Source organism: Capsicum annuum, chromosome 12, assembly GCF_002878395.1.
Source record: "Capsicum annuum cultivar UCD-10X-F1 chromosome 12, UCD10Xv1.1, whole genome shotgun sequence".
NCBI classification, from domain to species: Eukaryota; Viridiplantae; Streptophyta; class Magnoliopsida; order Solanales; family Solanaceae; genus Capsicum; species Capsicum annuum.
In genome coordinates, this window is record NC_061122.1 from 206,227,037 (window position 1) to 206,238,581 (window position 11,545).

An 11,545-nucleotide genomic window follows, 5' to 3' on the forward strand; every position below is an offset into this window, starting at 1 on the left:
TATTAATCCGTAATATTTATTCGAGACTAATATATTTTGAATTTAATATAATTTGAATTTTGTACGGATTTAAATTTAATAAAATTGCATCGCCCACACCAACTTTCAGGGATGAGTCAATAATTAGGTCTCTAAAAATATACTTATTAGGACGAGATTAAATTACGATCCTTAATATTATATTTTACTGCGAAGGTAAAAAATTTGGTCCCTAATTTTGTTTTAGCTAGTCCCAAATGTTAAGAAAAAATAAAATGCCAAATGTTATTTACGCGCCATTCTTTTTACTTTTAACATTACTGCTGGAAATTAAAAGAAGCTAAGGGCTCGTCTTTATTTACCCCCCCCTCCCCCGCAAAAATAAAAATAAAAATTGCAAGGTCTGCTTCATCTGCTTCTCTGAAAATTGCAAGCTGGAAATCCAACAATTTCATCTTCTTCTCTCAAAATTGCAAAGTCTGGGTCTCTTAAATTGCAAGATCTAGTTCTCCACTCTGTCATCGGGCTAAACTATTATCAGATTTTGATATCAACTACATTATCAGGTAACATTAAGAGTAAGTTAGGTTATGGCGTTTGATTATTAAGTTAATTTGTTAATTGTAGATTATGGGGTTTGATTATTAAGTTAATTTGTCAATTTTAGATTATGGGGTTTGATTATTTAGTTAATTTGGCCTCTGTAGGTTCATCGATTGGTGCTGAATAGAGATCCCAAATTCACCAACTTTGTTGAGGTAATGAAGTCCAGAATTGTTAATCTTTGATTAAAGCTGCCATTTTTCTGCTTTAAGCACTTTAATATCTATGGAATTGAGTTTAACTTGATTAGCTTGAAATGCAAAAGGCTAAAATGTGATTATATGTCTCTGTTTTTGTTTTCTTTTCAATCTACAGAACTCCATAATAAGCAAATTTGCTGCAATTGTGCTAAGCCAACGGATAAACTTTTTTGCTAATCTTTAATTTTATTAATCTGAAACTATCTTATAGTTTGAGTGAACGATGTCTTCTAGGTGAATATTACTTTGTTTTCCCATCCTAAGTCTGTATGTTAGCATGGTGATACTTCACATATTTGGTGAAGTAGTATTATGAGGATTTATCGTATTTCTCTTGTTGTTATTATTTCATTTACCGTTGTGTTTTAAATACTTGTTCCACTGGTATCAAGGGAATAACTTTGTTTAAGGTTTAATAGATGTTTGTGTGTGTGGTGGTGGTGGTGGTGGGGGGGGGGGGGGGGGGGTTCAAGAATGGTTTATTGTTTAATTGCTAACTTCTTTGTAGAGTAACCTATGTTGTGGCTGAGTATAAAATTCTTAATTGAGGCAATTTCTCTTGTTTCCTAATTCAATCTCTTACCGTGAGAAACTTAGAGGTTGGAAGGGAGTGGAGGAAAGGGTTGGTGGGGGAGGGAAGGATTAAGAAAGAAAAGCCTTTTCCTTTTTAGCTTGTGCATGATAAGATGATATATTGAGAATCATTTATCGGCTACTTTTTATGCATTAAGTTTGGCTTAAATATTGAAGTTATATTCCTGGATCTGATTTCTTAAAGAATCAGTAATCTTTAACCTGCAAAAGGGAACGAAAGATGCATTGCGTTTTAACTTTGTTGAGTAATCATCAAGATGCTTCATGATCGATAACCTACTATTTGGAAACCCCTCAGTGACAAATTTACAAAGCAAGATGTCGGAAAATAGAGCTCTTTTTCCTTAAATAAGTGATCTATGATTGGAACTGTAAGGGGTCGTTTGGTAGAGCGTATTGACAAAAATAATGCATGTATTAATTAATGTGTATTATGAATACGTTGTTTGGTACAATCTTTAGTCAATGTATAACTAATGCAAGCATTAATTATACACTCTATTGTGTATTAAGGTGTGTTTTACTAATATCACTCATTTTCTATGTATTAGTAATGCAAAGTCTTTAATACATGCATTAACTTATTAAATGACCTTAATACCCCTCAATTTCCCTCTCAAAATATTTCACCATTCCTTTTCCTACTATTTTAATTTGCAATAGTAAATCTTTTCAAAATATTTTAAAAAAAAATTCCCACCATTTTAATCTACAATACTGAATAATTGATTTAAATAATTATAAATATTTTTGTTTTGCTTCGAGGGTCTTTAAAAAGATTAAAAAAAATTGAGACTATTTCTTAATTTTACGTCTTATATTTTATTTTTATTTCGACTATGTTAATCCGTTGACATAATATTTCATGCACAAAGACGAAAGTCTTGTAATTAATCCAAAACCTCTATATCCTAGTTCAACAATACTAATTATATTTGAGATGGCAAAAAAAAACTGTGGCAAAAAAGTGTACAAAATCAAAGAAGGGTATTTCTGTAAACAAACATTTCTTTTATAGAAATTATGTAAGATGTATTATTTCTTATACATCAAACCAAACAATGTATAAGAAACAATATATGCATAACTAATACAAGTATAAGTAATACAAGTATTACTAATGCAAGCATTACTAATATATTATGTTTTGCATTGATCTTCTACACTCTACCAAACGACCTCTAAGGGGATGGTAAAACAAACGAAGGGAGAGAACAGGTGTTATGTGTTAATTATGAGAAAAATTACAAAAGTTAATTTAATCGTATTTATTAATTATGAGCTATTATTATTTACGTTGTTATTTATTTTTTAAAAATGAGAAGTCCATTTAAAAATATGGAAGCTTTTAGAAAAATTGAAGAAACTTTAACTAGTTACTGCCTAGAATATACGAAGTTAAATAAAACAAAAGAAAATCCCCACAGATTAGCCTACTTAATTACCTTAATATCTAGCAATGAGACAAAATTAATAATCCATTTAAAATCTAGAAGAATGAGATACATACCACCTAATTATGATAAAATCAGATTTCGATATCTACCAAAATATTATAAATATTGTACAGATGAATAACATAACAAAATCCCAAAAATATAAAGAACTAAAACAAATAATATCTAAAAAATGGAGAGAATTAAAAATAAGAAAAGAAAGATTACAATATAACATGATTGTAGGAGTATGTCAAAAATCAATAAAAACACACACAAAAAAAGAAATATCATATTTAGAATCACTCAATAAAAACACAAAAAAAAGAAATATCATATTTAGAATCACAAATAGATAGTCTAGAATACATATATCAACATGATCTATATACTATTAAGTAGATAAAATGAACAAAGAAGAATTTATAATAGATGAAAAAACATATGAAAACCATGAAGGAGTAAAAATAATGATAGTATTTTCCAATTTAGGAAAAAGATATAAGAAAATAGGTGAACATTTATATTTAATGTTAGAAAAGAAGAATTAAAATTAGAAGATAAATTAACAGCTATGGTAAGAATAGCAAAAGAAAATGAAGAAATAGATAGGAAAAAAGAAATAGATAAAATAAAACAATAGACTACAGAAGAAATACGAAAAATAAAGGAGACGAAAAATAGTAGGATTGCTGAATTAGAAAAAGAACTACAAATGCTAAAAGAGCTGTATGAAAAAAGACAAAAAGAAAAAGAAGAAAAGGATAAAGAACAAAATTTATTAATTGAGATAAATTAATTTAAAGAAAAACTAGAAAATAAAAAAATAGAAACTAATAAAATACAAATAAATACAATAGATGCTGAAGAAACAGATAATTATGATTCAGAAGATAGTAAAACATATACAGAAATTTTAACAAATATAGAAAAGCTAGAAATAAATGAAAAACAAGAAGTAATCAATAAAGTAAACTTAGAAAATACAAATACAGAAATAAATACTCTTGATAAAAAAGACAATGAAAATATAATACCTAGTACATGAGAAATAAGAAAACCTACACATTATTATAAAAATAAGTTTAAATATAACCTAAAAAATGAATATAACAAATGGAAAAATAAAATAAATAATTAATAAAAATTATAACTTCTTAGACTTAGATTGTGTAATAGATGTAAGTAAAACGATACAATTATGGATATGATATATAGCAAAACAATTATTAGACAATGGTATAAATGCAATAGATACACCAGAATATATAGAAAGAACACTAATAGGAACAACAAAATTATGGTTTTTAAATTTAACTGAAAATAGTAAAAAAATATTAAGGAATGATAAAGAAACAGAAGGAACAACAGTAACTAAACTAACACCTATAGACATATTGAAAAAATATGACATGACTATAAGAGATGAATTTAGCAGTATGACAACAGAAGAAGAAGAACAAAACAAAGAAAAAGCTACAAATAGAAATTTAATGTTAAAACTAGCAATATGTAATATGTGCTATATAGATGAATATACGTGCGCATTTAAAGAATACTACTATAAGGGAGCATATAATACAAAAGAAAGTAAAGAAGTGAGAAGATTATATTTTAGTAAATTACCTGAACCACTTAGTTCAAAAATAATAAAGAGTTGGGATGAAACAAAAATAGTAGATACCCTAGGAGCAAGAATAAAATTTTTACAACAATGGTATAAAAATCTATGTGAAAAATACAGAGAAGAAATAAAAATGGAAAAAACATTAATAAAAATTTTTTGCATGTTGCGAAGATAAAATAGCACCTCAATTTGGGTGTGAAGAAATATATTATAAGAAAAGAAAAAGACATAAGAAATATAAGAAATATAAGAAATACAAAAAATCAAAATATAAGTATAAGAAACCAAGAAAAAGATATTATGTAAAAAATTATAAATATAAAAAACCATATAGGAGAAAGAAATCTATAAAAGAATGTACTTGTTATAATTGTGGAAAACTAGGACATTTAGCTAGAGATTGTAAAATGCCTAAAGACCCAAAAAAGAAACAAATATCAGAAATAAAGATAGAAAATGCAGAATATATGCAAATGGATTATACAGATTACGAATTAGATAGTGAAAATAGTATATATGAAATTTCGAAAAATGAAACAGATAATGAAATAGATAGTGAATTAGATGAATCAAATGACTGAAGAAGATATAAAAATAATAACAAAGGAAGAATATTTAAATGAAGAAGGAACAGTACAAAAAATAATATTTGATAATAATATATTTGACGAGATAAAAGGAAAAAAATTGGATTTAAGTGTAGAAAAAATATTTAAAATACCAACAATAAAAAACATATTTAGTAGATGAAAAGAAAAATACTACGTAGTATGCCCAAAAAAACATGTAATAGACTGTAGATATGGAAAAGGTAGAGCTAGTATACCACTAGTAACAAAAAGAATAATTAATAAAGAAATAAACGATATAAAAAATAAAGACCCAATAAAATATGTATACTTTGGAGGAACAAAGATACTAATAAAAGCATGTTTTAGAGAATGAATATATACACCAATAGAATTATATTTAGCAGATGATAGAATTATAAAACCTATAGAAAAAGCATAATAACTGCTGTAAAAGAAAATTTAATATACCAAAAATTTAAATTCATAATAAGTGTGAATTATTCAGTGGCAATAACAAATAAAAACATAGATAAATCATTAGTATCATATTGGAAAATATCAGGAATATAACTAACCTCAGAAAGTAAAATATTTGCAGCAAGATGTAAAAATCTATATGTATTAACAACAAAACATAAAATAACGGGAAAAAATAAAATTAATAAAATACAAATAAAAAGTCATTTTGAATAATTTGTAAGAACAATTGATAATAATGATTATAGTTACAAAGACATAGATATAGAAGAAGATTTAAAAATAATAAATGGTTAGAACAAGTAAAACCCTACAATATAGAACATACACAAATAACCATAACCTATAATAGAGAAAAATTATTAATAAAAAGAGCTTTGACATGATATGAAAATATATGTACTTATGAAAATAATAGTAGAAGGATATTATAATAGATATTATACAGCTATGATAGATACAGGAGCAAAAGCCAACTTATGTAGATGTAATTGTTACCAGAAGACAAATGGGATAAGATATTAACAATTGAAGAGATCTATAATTATGAACTAACATCAAAAGATATGCTTTTACGAATGTCATTTTTAGATAAACTATACCCACATATAATAACTAGAACACACTGGTGGTTTACAACCATATGTAAACAAAAGGTAAGAGCAAAAAGAGTTATTAATAAAATAAGAAAGAAAACTGATTGGATAAAAGGAAGTGAAAAAATCACACAAAAATTAGAAAATATAAAAAATACTGAAGACACAATAGAACTAGTTATATTTTTAATAAATAAAGAAGAAATAACTATATTTTCAAAAGAAAAAATTAAGAAAACTATACAGTGAAGATCCATTAAAAGGAAGGGAAAAACATAAGACTATTGTAAAAATTGAGCTAATAGATAACAATAGTATAATAACCCAAAAACCATTAACATATAACTTTGATGATTTAAAAGAATTTAAAATGCATATAGATGAATTATTAGAAAAATAATACATACAAATAGTAATAGCAAACATAATAGTCCAGCATTTATAGTAAATAAATACAGTGAACAAAAAAAAAGAAAAAAGTAGAATCGTTATTGATTATAGAAACCTAAATGCAAAAATTATGACATATAATTATCCAATACTAAATAAGATATTAAAAATAAGACAGATACAAGGATATAATTATTTTAGTAAGTTCGACTGTAAATCAGGATTTTACCATTTAAAGCTAGAAGAAGAATCTAAAAAATTAAGTGCATTTACAGTACCACAAGGATTTTATGAATGGAATGTGTTACCATTTGTATATAAAAATGCATTAGGTAGCTATCAACACTTTATGGATAGTTATTTTAAACAACTATCTAATTGTATAGTATACATGGATGATACACTATTATATACAAAAATCAAAGAGGAACATTTAAAATTACTAGCACAATTTGCAGGTATAATAGAAAATTCAGGAATAAGTTTAAGTGAAAAGAAAGCCAAAATTATGAAAAATCAGATAGAGTTTTTAGGAATACAAATAGATAATAGTGGAGTAAAAATGCAACAACATATAGTACAAAAAATAATAAATTTAAAAGAAGAATTAGATACAAAAAAGAAATTACAATCATTTTTAGGATTAGTAAACCAAGTAAGAAAATATATATCAAAATTAGTAGAAAACCTAAAGCCATTACAGAAAAATTTAAAAAGGATGTAGAATATAATTACAACGAAGAAGATAAAAAATAAGTTCGAAAAATAAAAATACTTTGTAAGGAGTTACCAAAATTACAATTTCAGATGAAAATAAAATTTTTACATATATAGTAGAAGCAGACGCAAGTGAATATAATTATGGAGGAGTACTTAAATATAGATATGAAGAAGAAAAATTAGAATATCATTGTAGATCTCAGGAACATTTAATGAAACAAAAATAAAAGGGGAGATAAATAGAAAAGAATTATGCTCATTATATAAATTTTTATTAGCATTTGAGCCATATATTGTACATAACAAGTTTATTGTACGAACAAATAATACACAGGTACGTTAGTGGTTAACAAAGAAAATACAAAATTCAGTTACAACAAAGAAAATTCGGAGACTAGTATTAAACATATTAAATTTTACATTTATAATTTAAGTAATCAAAACTAACAAGAATGTTATTGCAGATTACATATCAAGACAAAGCTACACAGACTGATATAATAGAAGATGATGCTTTAGAAAAGATATTCAAAACCCTAACTACACTTTCAGTGAAAGTGGACAGTATGGGTAATGAAATAGAAAAGCTAAAGACTAATGAAGTTAAACTGAAGTCTGCAGCTATGACTCAGATAACTCAGCAGTATGCAGATCTAATACCCCGAGACTCTAACCAATAGTGCAACCATGACTCAAGCTCATGAGAAATAAATTATAGTGCTTTGGTTGTTTTCTGATCAAGGGTGATGTGTATTAAGGCCTCAAAGATGTCCTAGCTATTAGGTGAATCAAAACATTCCTTACCGATTGAATTCTTGGAAAGGATATTGCCATATTCAACTTCAAATAATAATATCTCTCATTATACTATAAATTATTGAGATCATGACCTATCAAAAGATAGATAATTAAATTATCTTTCCAACAATCCTAATTTCGCCAAAATCCGATATCGGAGCAAAGAGTTATGCCCATTTTATTCCAGCGTGTCAGCCTGAAAATTTCGTGACGATATTTTGTGACGACTTGTCACAAGCCTGACAGCTTGTTACAAAATGTCGTCACCATAAGAATAAAGTCACAAAATCCAACCTTTTGTGATGACATTTCGTGACGACTTGTCACGAATGTCGTCAGCTATTTTTTTCAACAATTAAGGGTTGTTTTTGCAAGGGTATTTTGGTTTTTTCCCATCTTTTGGTGGCCTACATAAATATGAGAATCTCCATCCAAACCCTAATTTTTTCATTCTCTCTTCCAATTCTCTTAAGAAATATATCTAGGGTTTTTATTTAAGGACATTAATCTTCCAAAAAATCATCCATAAATCTTCAAGATTTCTTCAAGAAGTAAGTTCCTCATAGTGTGGGATTTGAGAATCATTTATTACAAGTGCGGATAGAGTCTGAAGCACTAGAATTCATCCAATTTCAAAGATTAAGGTATGTGGGATTTTGAACAAGAGCAATCCTTTCGTTCTTGTGCCCAAAGCTTTGATTTTTATTATGGATTTATATGATTTTGCAAGTGGGTTTATATCCAAATTACTTCATCATGAGACTATGAGAATATAAATTGTTCAAGCTTTATTATACATGATTATTTTACTATTCCCAAGTTATGACTTGATATTTAATATTGTGAATTTCATATTTTTACCATGAGTTGATATTTCAAGTGCTTTCAAGATATGTGTCAAGCTTTAAGCTTCCTTATGACAAATTGGATTATTGAGTATGTCGATTAATGAGATTGAGTTGTTACAATGAGTCTTGATATTTTCTCAAAGTTATTGATGTTGCAATGATTTAATGAATTGATACAGTTTGATATTGAGAAAGATTAATTTGATTTGAGTCGAGTTAGGAATCCACAAATTGATTATGATTTGATAAATGAAAAAGAGATTTAATTTGGTCATCATGATAGACCCTTGTGATGTTTGTGGTAGATTTTCTAACGCGTTCTGAGCTTGTGTCTGGGAGTAGTATTTAGTATCGAGCGGGAAATATGGTATTTCCCTAAAATTACGTGCCATCGTAGGGTTGCTATTGATAATTGTGGGCCAGAGACCGAGTATGAGATTGTGATCACTAAATTTAGGTTGTACTCCCTGGCAAAAGTATGACGCTCCCACCAATGTGGGGTTCTCTCTTTAGGAGGGAAAAATTGGACTCCATATAGCTCACATGGTTTATGTCGGTTATAAGAACCTCCCATGTCCAAAGAGTTGAGTTTCTTGAATTACTGAGTCACTCCGAGTCTTGAGTTGAAGAGTTGAGTTGTTTATGATGATTTATGAGGTTTTTACCATATGATTTATTTACTATGAGATTATGAAAAGTATGTTTCAAGCTAATTCAAGCCAAGTGAGCCATCATTGTACATATGCATATTTTCATGAAATTGATGATGATATTTACATTGTTGCATGCACCCCCACATACTCAGTACATTCCAAAGTGCTGACCCACATATTTTTTTATAGGCTATATTTTCTCGTAATGTAGGTTCATGTACTCAGCCGCAGCCATGTTAGCGATATTTAAATGCCTTAACTACGTTCCCTCAGTGGTGAGTCCTCATAGTTTGAGAACCGTGTCTATATTTTTGGTGATATCGTTCTGTTGTTATGGCTTTCAGTACTGTTTGAGTCAATTGGGGGTTTGTCCCAATGGCTCCTTGATTTTGATGTATAGAGGCTTTGTCAGACTAGAGGGTTGGTATGTATAGACATTCAATATATTTGGGTTGTACAGTCTAGTATTCTCCAGTATTTCTCTTGAACCCGATGTGGTATATCTCTTTGTTGTGCATGACTATTGTTTAATTGAATTCCTTGAGGTAGTGTCTAGCTCTGAGGGTTAGCTTAGGGCTACGTGTAGCCCTAAGCACCATGTGGTGTCTCGGGATAAAATTTTGGGGCGTTACAAAGCTTGGTATCAGAGCCTAAGGTTTAAGGAGTCCTAGGGAGTCTGACAAGCTGTGTTACTTAGAGTCTTGATCATCGGTGTGTAGTACGCCGCATCTATGAGCAAGGTGCAACAGAACGTTTTAGGAAAAGTCGTTTCTTTCTTTCTAAAGTTTATCATGCCTACAAGTGTCTCTTTATCTGTGATTAAATCGTGGTCTCTTATAATAGAAAATGGCTCCTCGTTGAACTCGTAGAAACAACGAGCAACCTCAACCCATTGATCTCTTGAACGAACATGTGTCTCATGCAGAATTTCGGGCAGCTTTTCAGGCGCTAGCCTAGGCAGTTACCGCCAATGCTCAAGCTAACACCCAGATTACTGTTCCGCATCCGCAAGAGAATAATTCTGCTGCAGCTCGAGTTCGTGATTTTATGCGGATAAATCCGCCTAAGTTCTATGGGTCGAAAGTAGGTGAAGACCCACAAATGTACTTGGATAAAGTGAGAAAGATCACCCAAATTATGCATGTGACTGAGGAGGAGAGTGCTGAATTGGCTACCTATCGAATAAAAGATGTTGCATATGATTGGGTAGATATGTGGAGAATGAGTAGAGGGGAGAATGCCGCTCCCATGACTTGGCAGTTATTCCAGGATGCGTTCTTGGATAGATTCTTTCCTCTTGAGATGAGGGAAACAAAGATAGAGGAATTCATGAATTTGAGACAAGGCTTATGACTATTAAGGAGTATTGTCTTAGATTCAATCAGTTATCCAAATATGCTCCTAGTATGATGGCTGACTCTAGGACCATCATGAGCAAGTTCGTGACCGGCGTGTCGAGTTACGTTGTGAAAGAGTGTAGATCTTCTATTCTTAATAGGGAGATGGACCTTTCTCAGTTGATGATACATGTCCAAGAGATTGAAGCTGATAAGTTAAAAGAGAGGGACAGAGTAAGAGGGAATAAAAGAGCTAGATCAGAGCAGCAGGAATTCAAGTAGTCCAGATTCTATGGAGGGAACCACCCTTAATTTCAGGGATGTCCGTTTATGCGCGCGCCATCTCAGTTAGTGCTCCCGCACCTAGAAGCAGGCAGGAGAAGGGGAATAGGTCTATCCCGTCCAAGTCTCAGGAAAGTGTAAGTAACAGACCTCGTCCTTCTTCATGTGCCAAGTGTGGTAAAGATCATTTTGGCGAGTGTTTTATTGATCAGAGGGGTAGCTTTGGTTGTGGCAAGTTGGGACACCGACTTGGAGATTGTCCGTATGCTAGACAGGGAAGTCGAGATGCTCGTCCCCAGAGTCAGGATACCAGTGCCCCCGCTCTTGTAGTCTGCCCAGTTCCTCCCCAGGGTGCCTCTTCTAGTACTGCTGGCGGTTTGCACCAGAATCGCTTCTATGCTATACCACCTCGCTAGGAGCAGGAGGACTCTCC

General features: G+C 30.1%; 1 long non-coding RNA gene across 2 annotated transcripts; it reads left to right on the plus strand.

Moving 5' to 3' along the window:
- Positions 1-258: 258 nt before the first annotated feature.
- Positions 259-10,007, plus strand: LOC107851707. 2 transcript variants are annotated; one of them, XR_007048296.1, is made up of 3 exons: positions 259-545; positions 687-737; positions 9,683-9,879. It is a non-coding gene; the product is annotated as an uncharacterized LOC107851707 (long non-coding RNA). The 2 variants fall into 2 exon arrangements; XR_001669129.2 differs by having other exon boundaries at positions 269-545; positions 9,705-10,007.
- Positions 10,008-11,545: the final 1,538 nt, after the last annotated feature.